Source organism: Aethalodelphis obliquidens, unplaced genomic scaffold, assembly GCF_003676395.1.
Source record: "Aethalodelphis obliquidens isolate GAN/ISIS:26980383/991018 unplaced genomic scaffold, ASM367639v1 scaffold59, whole genome shotgun sequence".
NCBI classification, from domain to species: domain Eukaryota; kingdom Metazoa; phylum Chordata; class Mammalia; order Artiodactyla; family Delphinidae; genus Aethalodelphis; species Aethalodelphis obliquidens.
In genome coordinates, this window is record NW_020838003.1 from 2,204,534 (window position 1) to 2,217,274 (window position 12,741).

General features: G+C 34.5%; 1 protein-coding gene across 8 annotated transcripts in view; it reads right to left on the reverse strand.

Annotated features, from left to right (window-relative positions):
* ANKRD17 (ankyrin repeat domain 17) overlaps positions 1-12,741 on the reverse strand; it is a 162,282-nt gene that overhangs the window by 148,028 nt on the left and 1,513 nt on the right. The window lies entirely within an intron of this gene.

Sequence of the window (12,741 nt, forward strand, 5' to 3'; positions counted from 1 at the left end):
AGCCAGTCACAAAAAGACAAGTACTATATGATTCTACTTATATGAAGTATCTAAAGTAGTCAAATTCATAGAAACAGAAAGTAGAATGTTGGCTGCCAGGAGTTGGCGGAAAGGAGAATGGAAAGTTGCTGTCTAATAAGTAGAGAATTTCAGTTTTACCAGATGAAAAAGTTCTGAAGATCTGTTACACAACAATATGAATATACTTAACATTACTGAACTGTACACTTAAGTGCTTAAAACAATAAAATTTTTGTTGTATTGTTATTAAATTGTTTAAATTATACACAATTAAGAAGTACACACTAAATTACTTAAGCCACTTAAAAAATTACTTGACTATAAAGAGATCAAATAAAGCACTTGATCGAACTTCTAACAACTCAATGGCAAAAACAGTTAAAAATACAACATATAAGACTGAAAGGAAAAAGGATGCATATAAATTAAATCTATAAAGCACAAATTTTATAAGACTGATGTAAGAAGGAAATTATCTATAGTTTCTCCCAATAAATTTGAAAATCTAATATGAAATGAATAATCTCCATAGAAAATATAAATCAAAAGCTTAATGAAATCAAACCCAACAGTATGTTAAAAGAAAACTACATCATAATAAGTATCTCAAACACAGGTAATTAGGAAATTTATTATTGCAATTCATTATATGAAGAGATTGGAGGGAGAGGAAGAAATGATCTTTTCAATAGATGCCAAAAAAGCATTTGACAAAATTCAGTATACATTTCTGCTAATATTTAGTAGGGTAAAAGAAAGAGATATACTAAATTGATAAAGGATTATACTTAATAGTGACCCAACAGCACTCCCATTAAAACAAGGGAAAGACAAGGATAGCCTATATTACCACTTTTATTCAACATTTTGGGCCTGTTCAAATCTGATGCAATAAGAGAAGAAAAACAAACGACAGATATAAATACTGAAAAAGAGACAAAAGACAATCATTTATTGGAGTCAATATAACATCCTAAGGCCAAGTTAGAAGTTTGGGCTTTATTCTAAGAGAGATGAGAAGTCAAATAACAATTTACATTTCAGAAAGATTAGCTTAGTTGTTGCATGAATAATAAATGGAGTATGGTGAGACCAGAAGAGAAAGCTAGGAGATCAAATTAGGAGGCCGCTATGAAGTCTAAGTAAGATAATAGCCAGCACTAGGGTAATGGCAGCAAAGATGGAGAGAGATGGCTCAGGTGGGAATGACCTCTCCTAGTCCACCTCCAAGATGGAGTGGAAAGACATGATGTAGGCCTGAACAAAGAAATCTTCTTCCGTAGTAGAAGTTGCTGGTTCAGCAATGGACACATGACCCAAACGAGGCCAAAAAGAATATTTCAGGAGCCAGAAGTGACTTTTTTTCTTATATTGCTAGCCATAAGGACAATGTAATCCTAGAATTATATTGGTGTAAGTCTTTAACTATCCCCCAATATCCACACTCCCCTTTTTCTTTTAGTAAAACACTTCTCCCACAAGTTGTATCTGGGTATAATGGCCATAGAGCAAGAGCTAGGTCCTAGGTATGGACATATAACTAAGTTCTGGCCAACAGGATATAACAGGAAGTAATGTTTGCAATTTCTTGGTCAACTCCTTAAAAGGAAGCTATCTGTGCTCACTTTTCTAGTTCTTATTTCTCATGGGCTGTGTATTAGTTTGCAAGGGCTGCCTTGCAAAATACATAGACCGGGTGGCTTAAACAACAGCAATTTATTTTCTCACAGTTACTGAGGCTAGAAGTCCAAGATCAAGGTGTCAGCAGGTGTGGTTTCTTCTAAGGCCTCTCTCCTTGGTTTACAGATAGCCGTCTTCTCACTGTGCCCTCACATGGCCTTTTCTCTCTGTGTACACATCCCTGGTGTCTCTTTTTATGTCCAAATTTCTTCTTCTTATAAGGATGTCTGTCAGACTGGATTAGAGCACACCCTACATGACCTGATTTAACCTGTCACATCCTGAGATACTGGGGGTTAGGGCTTCAGCATGAATTGTGAGGAAACACAATTCAGCCCACAATAGGGTGAAACATGGACATAATGCTAGTAAACCAGATTAGAACTTGTAGATGAAGTCAACACTTTAAGGCACAGCTATTCAATAAAACTTTCTGTGATGATGGAAACATTCTGTATCTTCATTCTCCAATATGGTAGCCACTAGCCACATATGATTATTTAAATTACATTAATTTAAAATTAAATAAAATTAAAAATCCAGAGCCACATTTCAAGTGCTCAGTAGCCATATATGGCTAGTCACTACCATATTAGACAGCACAGGTTAATGGATGGTGTAACAAAACAGTAGAAACTTAGATCTACGAATGACATGAAGGACTACCCCCAGATTATCACATAATCTACCCTGTTTGAACTTCATGTATTTTGGAGTCTCTTTGTTCAAATAACCCATCCTATACCGTAACTAATACAGTAAGTTAGTAGTGGAATGCTGCAATAACAAATTCCTAAAAATTCTGATAAGGCTTAGAAGACAGGTAGCAAGGAAGCGTATCAGGCTGGGAAGCCAGCAAGTCTTATGCAGTAGCAAAGCATCTTGTAAAACTCTTGCCTGCAATAACGAGTAGGGCACATCACAAGACTACCAGGTATGGAGCTCCAAGAAAAGCAATTAGAAAAACTCAAAATATTGATGTGTTAGCTGTTTAAAGAATAACTAGAAAGATCAACTCAACTATGAATAAGGCAGTTTGTAAGCAGAGATCTCTCTGAGAAGATCTCTCAGTAGCAAACCCTACTCTATAACAGTCTAATTTGGGGTCTCTCAAGTTTGGGAAAGGCAGTTGTTTCTGCATTCCAAACACAAGGAGTTAACTTTCTGACCTCAGAGATTCATTGTCAGACAGTAACAAAGATCAGGTACAGGGTGTTTCTTTCCTACCTATGATGATTTTTGATGTGTCAAGTTGGTTAGGGTAAACTAAGAGGAAAGAAGGGCAACAGCCATTTGGTAAATACTTTCTCTCAGTTATTCAGACACTAATCTAGGTGCTGCTGTTAGAGGTGGGGGGGCGGGATTTGCAGATATAATTAAAGTCCCTAATAAGCTAGGGTGATCATCCTTAGTGAGCTGGACCTAGTCAGCTGAGCTCTTAAAAGAGACTGGATTCTTCCTGACAAATGTGACTCCGAACACCAGCTGAGTCTATAGCTGCTATCCCTTCACCGGATCTTCCTTTTCTAATTGCCTATGGAGAACAGCTTCAGCATATGCCCATGTGTTCCAGCCTGCCTGAGCTCTTACCTTTTCAACTGCTTACCTTACAAATTTTAGATTTGTTAGCCAGCCCCCAAAATTGTGTAAGCCAATTCCTTGTAATAAATTTCTTAATATATACCTATCTATCTATCTTTCTACCTATCTATCTATCTATCTAGCATATATAAACCTCCTACTTGTTCTGCCTCTCTGGTTAAATCCTGACTGATATGTCACCGAAGCCTATTATTTCAGATGCCCTCAAGGTAGCCAGGTAACACAGGGAGAAAGGAAAAGGCCTAGTAGAGAGAGAAGTAAGAGAATGAGTTGATTTCAAAATAAATATGACAAAAAGAGACCTGCTGTAGTTAATATCACATGGTACTGACTTAAAGAAAACAGAACAGAAATCTATTAAATGTTTGAGACAGATTTACCATCAAACCACATTACTGGCCTATAAAACTCTATAACTGAACTTTAAGTAACCCCGCAGCCCCTAAATGTATGCCAACTGGTACAGTGCTATAAAAGTTTTGCAATCTCAAATGCCTACTACTTCAGATGTGGCAAAGGAAGATAACAAGGAATAATCACCAAAGAACAAAGCCAAGGACACACACAATATTCAAAAGGGCATTCCTCCCAGAGAGCAAAATCAGAGTTTAACCAAGGATTTTACATAGTTGCCAGGGCAGTCTTCTCCTGTCCAGAAGGATTTCATTGTTACTATGGACCAATGACTGCTGTCTACTTACTCCTTCCTTCTCCAAAGAAGCTGTCATTATGATTATCCTATTCCTATTCACCACTGTACAATGGGTTGGGCAAAGGAAGGATAGATACGTTTTTTATTATTTTACAGGTTACTGGACTGAATTAAGAGGACAAGCATTATGTAGATATCCTACACTGTGAGCTATATGTAGTATCCAGATGGGACTTTGGATTGATTCTCTTGAGGAAGAAAGAAGACTATGTGTTAGAAGAAAGGTTTGTACAACTGTTGGGTGGCCAGAAGTTTTAGCCCGGTACTCAAGAAGAAAGGTTTATATTGGAGATATAAACTTGAGAGTCATTAGCAAATGCATATATAAAGACACAAAACTAGATAAAATCACCTAAGAAGTAAGCAGATAAAAGACCAAAAAGGGCCCAGGAATGAGCAATGATGTACTAAATAACCAAAGGATGTACAGTGAAGGGGGTGGGAGGAAGCAAGAAGACCAAAAAAAGCAGCTAGTAATGTAAAAACAGGAGAGGGGGGTATTACATTAGCAAAGAGAATAGCACTTTTTAAGAGGCAAGGATTGGTCAGCAAGGTCAAATGCTGATGAAAAGAGTAAATAAGAAATGGATAAACAATTAAATACTATATCCAAAAAGATATCCATGTATCTTTGGGAAAAAAAGTATAGAAGTATTAAAAGAAAATATCTAAGAAATTTTGTTTAAATACTGGGGTAAAGAAGGAGTCATAAAAGAATAATTCATCTTACTACAAAAAAATAAAAAATTTTCTACGTTGTAAAAATAATGTAAACAGAGAATATGTTGCAACAACACCGTGAAGGATTAATACCCATAAATATAAACAGCATCACAAATCACTAAGAAAAAAAAACTCTAATAGAATAAGTAACAACTGTAATAATAGATAAAACAGGAAATTTTCAAAAGAAATCCAAATAAAAAATAAACAGGAAAATTTGCTCAATGTCAACAGTAATAAGGAAAACAAAAACAAAACACTATTTTTTGTTTAACAGATTTTAAAAACTAAGATGATCAAATCCAGTGGCATTCTTACACACTGCTGATGGAAGTAAAACTTGGGAGCATTTATCAAATTAACACGTGAATAACCTCTGGCCCTTAAATTCCATTTCCAGGAATCCATTCCAAAGAAATACTTTTATACTCAAAAATAACTGTAAAAGGATGTTCACTTCAGCAATGTGTATGTGATAGCAATGTCCTGAAAACAATCTGTCTACCAACATAAAAGATCAAATAAATTATGAACATCATACTGTGAAACATTCATAAGTAAATGAGAATGAGCCAAATCCTAACATACTCTCTCAGACACCCCCCCACACACACACATACCCACACCCACACCATCTCTCTCATTCAACTCACTCTCACCAACAAAGAAACTAGACCATTTGATATACACCAAGCTGTTAGCAGCATTTACTCTAAGAGTTGGATAAAACCTTCGTGTATTAGAAGACTCTTTTTTTTTTTTTACAAAACAAGCATCACTAGTTTTTATAGTTAAATAAATACGTAATCATTATCTGAGGAAAAAAAGAATGCAAAGATGATTTCAAATAATAATGATTAATTCTGGAAAAAAGATTAGGTGATTTTTGTATTCCTTAGATATTTTTTGATTTTGTCAAATTTTCTACAAATATGTGTAAGTTTCTACAAATATGTATGCTTAATTAATTATGTTTAATTATAGAAACACTGTATTTAAGATCTAATTTAAAAGATATTTGACATTGCCCTGTAACTCAATTTTTCATATTCTAACCCATCTCTACCTGCAGCAACCATAAGTATACTAGTATAGCTACCTCTTTTCTTACTACAAAATCTTCAGGGTAAAATTAGAATGAATGTTTCTTTGGTGTAACTTAGTAGTCAAGGACACTCTAAAAAAGTATCACATAACAGGCCTCATCTTAAAAAAAATTTTTAAATAAAAAAAAATACCCCAAATTAGTGAGTATTCCAAGAGACACTCATAAAAGATGTAAAGTCTACACTATCAGTATGCAAAAACAGAACAATCCCTATAATGAGACCAATTCTAAAGGCACACAGATACACTGAAAACTGTTAGACTCCCAAGTAAAGTAATCATACAGGATTAAAATCATCCTCACAGTTTTAAATTATTATTAATTTTGTCTCAACAAGATTTAAATTTTATGAAGCTGGGAATAATGTCTCAATTTCTTCAAAACCCTCAAAATTCCGAAGTGATTATGCTAGGTCTCAATAATGCCTCTTAAATAAACTTAGTTAGAAAAATATACTAATAGTGATACTTATCTTCTAAAAATCATAAAAAACAGAATTCCATCACTGTGTTAAGTTTTCACGTGTGCAAGTTTAAAAGTTTTACTAACTATATAGAGCTATGATTTTAAATATAGCTAACTTTTTCATATTCCCTGAGAAGGAAATGGTTGAGATTATTATATAGTAAAAACAGCCACACATAGTAGATACACAATAAATGTTTCACAAGTAAAAGAATCAACTCCTATACCAAATCTCACACTAGTAAGAACTACACTAGAGGCTTTGCAACAGGACTATTTTTGTTATTAACTTCATATAAAAAACAAGAGGGAAATGTGGCACAGAGAAGGGAAAAGACAATAACGGGGTTAAAGACTAAACTGAAAACAGATTTGGTGTAACACAAACAGGAAGACTTCCTTTTCTTCTCAGGTTTCAGATTTAGGGCAATAGGAAAGAAGAAAAGGAAAACAGAACTTCATGTTAATGTTTTTTTATTCCAAATTCAAAACTGATGAAACCAATTTTTCCACAGATCTCTCTGAAATATTTTTCATTCAAATGTTCTTTAATTAAAAAACACTCCATGAGGAAAGACCAAGCCAAGAATTAATTTTAGGATAGGTCTTTTATTTCTCCACTTTTCTTTTTTTCTTTTCTGTTCCTTTTTTTTTTACTGGGGGGCAGGGAGGATTAAAAAATTAAAGATTAAATGAGACCAAATGATAGCTCGGGAGGGGAATACACCCTACCGGAGATGCACAGCTATAAACTAGTTTCATAAATTTGCCATGTCTAGTCTATACTTTCAAATAATCTCAAGAAATGAGAAATGAGTTTACTTATTTTCAAAATTGAAATAACACTAATACATGTTGTGACTCAGTTTGAGTAACTGGTTAATTTGAACATTAAATAATAAGAGCAATGAGAATATAATTAAGGATAATCAGCAGTCCTCCTTGATCATGGCTTCCATCCCTCACCCTCCAATCATTTTTAAACTCTCTCTCTAGAACTTCCTTAGTTTTAGTAATCATTTTCACGGTACAGCAGGCAGAAATATATATAATCTATTTTTTGCAGATGTATCTTAGCATTATTTAAAATTAGAATTATGACTTTGGTTATCTCTAATACCTTATTTAATCTTGTTTAACATTATGTTGAACTTTTACTGAAAAAGCATGCTTTGTTTCAGACCATTTAATCAAAAAAGCACATTTTTTTACCCATGACTCATATAAACCTATTTAAAATTTTCAATCTATTCTCAATAATCTTGTTGTCCATTCCCATCAGTACAATTCAATATGATCTATCTACATACTTTGAGAGATTTTATTATATATCAAAATTATCTATAAGAACACTAATAATATTGGCTCCAAAAGGAATTCCTAAAGTACTGTGATATTTACATGTTTTTCCACCTGACCCTCTTTTATCTCTAGTTTCACCCTGAAGTAAACGTAAAAAGTCAACTCTAAAAAGATCAGGTAATGTTTATGAGTTTCGTAGGATGACAGAAGTCAACCTAAGTTATGCTTTCAATAATTAAGTCTATATTGATTTTTTCATAGCATTCTTGGGGAAGATAAAATTTCCAGCATATCCCTTTTCAATAATTAAAACCCTAAATTACAAATCATGATAAAATGATACCTATAATGCTCTACAATTCCACTTCCCCTCATGATTGGATAAGAATAGTTTCTAAAGACAAAAGAAAAAAAAAGTTAAGAAGTAAAAACACCGTTAAGTCAGGAAGGGTATTTTGCTTCTGGGTGGCAAATGGATAGGCATAACTCTACCAGGAAGGTAAGGTTCCAAGCACTCGAAGGAGTATTCATATCTACCCATCACCTTCTATTCCCTAATAACTTTTTTTTTTTCAAAAGGCGAAAGCTGAAGGAAGTTAGTCAGATTTGGAATAGGTTACCATGGATGTTGGTGCCCCCTATCGGTCCTAACAAAAATATAAGTGGTATCAGCAGGCACTAATTCACATACCATTAGGAAGTAAAAATTCCTTTTTGTCTATGGTCAAGTACGGAAAAATTATAAGGAAGCTCATTATATCCACATTTCCTAAGCCACTAAATTATCCTTAAAAAATACAGAATATACTGTCATAAGTGCAAATACTCTCAAGGGCCTAAAAATCAACCTGCTAGTCAACTGATGGTCTAATCTGGATGCTAGTAGAAGCAGTCTAGCAAATAGTCTAGTGAATTTCTGGGAGTCAAAATGTACTGCTTTGATGATTATTCAACAGTTAAAACTTTCACAATACTAACTCCAATTAGGTTGGTGAGGTTAATGACTAGACTAAACTGAGTAATTAGAATCCCATAAAAGCATCTGACAGGGGTCCACCATAAATAGCTGCAACCAAGTTCTGTTACCTTAAGACTTGAGGTCCAGGGACTTCCCTGGTGGCGCAAGTGGATAAGACTCTGCGCTCCCAGTGCAGGGGGCCCGGGGTCCGATCCCTGGTCAGGGAACTAGATCCCACATGCACACTGCAACTAAGAGTTCGCATGCTACAACTAAGGAGCCTACGTGCTGCAACTAAGGAGCCGGCGAGCCGCAATTAAGGAGCCCGCAAGCCACAACTAAGGGGCCCGCCTGCCGCAACTAAGACCCAATGCAACCAAATAAATAAATACATAAATATTTTGAAAAAAGAAGAAATCTTTAAAAAAATAAAAAAGACTTGAGGTACCAAATATGTCCAAAGTAACTAAATAAGATATATTTATAAACTATTTTTACTTCGGAGATCTGACTTCACCAAATCCTAGCAAAGGTAAGACGCTATGACTTATTAATAACACACATGGTACAGTGCAGTAGGAGATAGAGAGATATGTAAGACAAGTTTTCTGTCTTTGGATCTGACAGAACATAGCAGACTAGATGAAAATGCTTCATCGATTAAAAGGCAAAATATGAGAATTTAAGAGAAGAGAGAGTAGGCATAGGGCTAATTTACCAGAAAGATAAATCTGCGACCCCCTACTTCACAACATAAATATGCCTTCTTCATTACCACATTACCTTAGAAGCAAGTTTCCCAATTGTAAACAATCCATATAAATGCTCGCCTGATTTCCCACAACCACGCAGTGAGAATGTTTCAAAATAACAAGGTAGGAAGGAGGGAGGAGGTGGTCATATACTTCTGAGTATGGTATCTAATGAAAGTTTTACACACATACTACAGGTTAAGGGAAGAAAAGAAGAAAAACAACAACAACTTATAAGCACCTTCAACAAAATCTTGAGTTTAACTCCAGGGTATTCACAGCCTATCCAGACCCTAAATTAACATCTCCTATTTAAAAGGAAATTTTTTTTTTCTAAGATAACCTTAAAAAGCGTAAGTCTTGAAAGGCAGGGAGAAGCAAAAAGATTGCCTCTAAACAAGTTGGTTTTCACTATAAAGTTTCATTCTGTTAGCAACTGTTAATTCTAAATGGTGGAAATATGAATATATTTATCTGTACTTCTCTGTATTTTTTTTTTTAATGAGCTTTTCAGAACAAAAAAAGCAAAGCTCAGGGTAGCTAATTTGTCTTCAGTGGTTGTCCTACTGCCAAAAAGTATCTTCCCCTATGCCATCTGAATTTGTTTTAACTCATCTGAAATGCCAACATCACTGATGTCGTACTCAACATCATACGGCATACCAGAGTATGTGAATGAGTGAATGAATAGGCAGGCTTTGCTTTGAATCAAACAAACACAGGTTAAGTCCACTCTGCCACTTATCAGCTACGTGACCCTAATGAAGTTACCTAAATAAAACCCTTCTAACCCAGTATCTTTGCCTTTAAAATGAGTATGAATATCCCCTCCGAACATCTGTATACTTCTCATATACTTTATTCAGGATATACATCTAACCATTTGCTTTCACTCTCATACTTCCTCAAACTTATATTTAATCATTGGTATATTTTTAAATCAATGTCTTAAAATAGTTTTGCTCACCGTTGCTTACTCAGTACAGTAAAACTCCTACCATATAGTAGAAACTCCAAACATTTATGAATAATGAAACAAATATGACAACACCTAAGGGTGAAAATGGGAATACATGAAAACTGTATTAACTCATTTAATTCTCAAAACAATGCTATAAGATAGAATCTACTATTATCACCATTAACATATAAGGAAACAGGAGAGAGGTTATGTAACTTGCCCAAGATCACAAACGTAGTGTGTGATGGACCAAAGATATGAATCCAAGCTCCATCTAATCGGAAATCCACTAATCGGAAAAGATGTGCATCACAACTTTTATGTTAGGAAATACATTTCTATTTTCCATATTGGTTAGTCACCCACTGAAAGCTGAGAAATTACTGCAATTTTCAGTTTTTGATCTAAGGTTTTGCATCAGATTGGGGAGGTGGGTAAAGGAATATCTGAAGTTACACAAATTATCTAAAACATGATTATCCTTATTCTGAAATACTGAAGAGAAAATCCAGTTCTCAATAACCTACGCTAACGTTTAGTAAAAATTAGATTCTTGTTCTTGAACATTCAAATAAAGCTTTTATTTAAATTGAATCTCCTTTCCTTCCAGTGTTCCCTCTTTCAGCAGATATACAAAATATCCAGCTAGCGTTTCATCGAAGTAAACATATATATTCTTGTTAAATTATCCTCCACTTTTGTAGGTTAAATATCCCAAAACTATAACCTTTCTTACTTCTTCTTAACCTTTCAATGATTTTTTTATTGGAAGAATAATCTCAAAGACGTTATCCATATTTTTCATTGTGTAGCCAATAACAGAAAGGAAGTAAGTACAATTAAGTATTAGCCACAAGATTTCCTAGCTCTAGAAAGTTAAACTTCTGCTAACATGTCAATAAAATGGTAATGAAATGAAAAACACTGCACAACTCATCCATTTAGCTTATAGTGTACAGTGACAATTACGTTTATTTATTTCTCTATTCTGGTCAAGGATGGAGGCAGGTGCAGAGACATACTGTCCTCCTGCCTGCTTATCCCTCATCATGTACCTGTATAGATTTATACAAATGGTTGTGCTTTCTTCCACTTATTTCTCCTGACTCAGCTCCATAACAAATGACAAACCCACTGTTTACACCACTGTACAGAAGACAGAATAAAGCATATTAAAAACAAAGAAAACACTCCCCTAGTTGATCAGTCAACATATATCATTCCTATCTTCCAAGGAAAACAAACCCAACTCACAAAACTAACACACCTACAAACTTAAGCCTATTCTACATGATTTAATGAATTACTAAAAGTTTTGCTTATTTGGCTCAATTCCAATGGACAGAACTATCTAGGTATGTGAAGTTTAGAGAATAATATTTCAGTAAGTACTGCACTCAACTTCATATTAAGTTCCAAACCAGAGCTTGATACTTTATCTGAGAATTTAAAATCTTAATAAAATATTGGTATTTTGCCCATAGCTGCATGATTGTGTTACCTTGCAATTGACCGCCTAGTTTTTGAAAAAGGTCAGGAGGGAGATACAGGGAATAAATTGTCATGAAAAGTATACTGGTCTGAATCATTAGAAAACTCTGATTTCCACTTTTGCTGTTACCACCACAACCAGTTTCCTTAAAAAAAAAAAAAAAGTCTCATTTTTAAAATAAAAGGGTTAGATGAGATTACCTCTAAAATGTTTCTCATCTCTGTAAAAATAATACAATTGAATGATTCTAACTACCATATAATAGATTTTACTGGAAATAAGGATCCTGTCACATCCTTCTCTTCACTGTTTCATATGCAGGCTGAGCAACACACTATCCTGAAACACCCAACTAGGTCAATACAAAATCTATCACTACAAACCTACCCTTAGAATTCAGTAGGCTAAATGAAATAGCAGGGAGTGTCCATCTTTTTGGTATACACGCACGAACTATTTATTACATCTCTACCGATATAACTTCATCCAATCTGAGGTCAAAGAGAATCTAGTCTTCTACTAACAGACAAGTCTCAAATTCTTTAAAAGGTATTTCCCTATTTAAAATTAGGGAACCCAAGTTCCAATAATGTAATTTTCGAAAAACCAGTCTTTTACCAAAATTAGCTGTGCTTGTGGAAAAGAATAAATGGCAAGTGGTACTTCTAGATAATTCAGTTGTTCTCTCTTATAAGTTAATTTATAATCAGCCTTTAAAGCTGCTTTCCTTCTGCTGCCTTAAGTTACAACTTCTTTCTTCAGATCAAGATTTTCAAGCTTCCATTTCAGGGAGTGGACAAAAGAGTTACAAAAGAGCTGCTAACTAGTAAGGCTAACTCTTCTTCGCTTGTTCTCAGTATGGTTGGTATGTTTTACTGAGTTTTGGTTAAATGGTCTTCTTTGAAGAATGAGGTCCTGCAACGCCGCCTGTCTGTGGACCCAGGAAAAATTATAAACAGTTATTA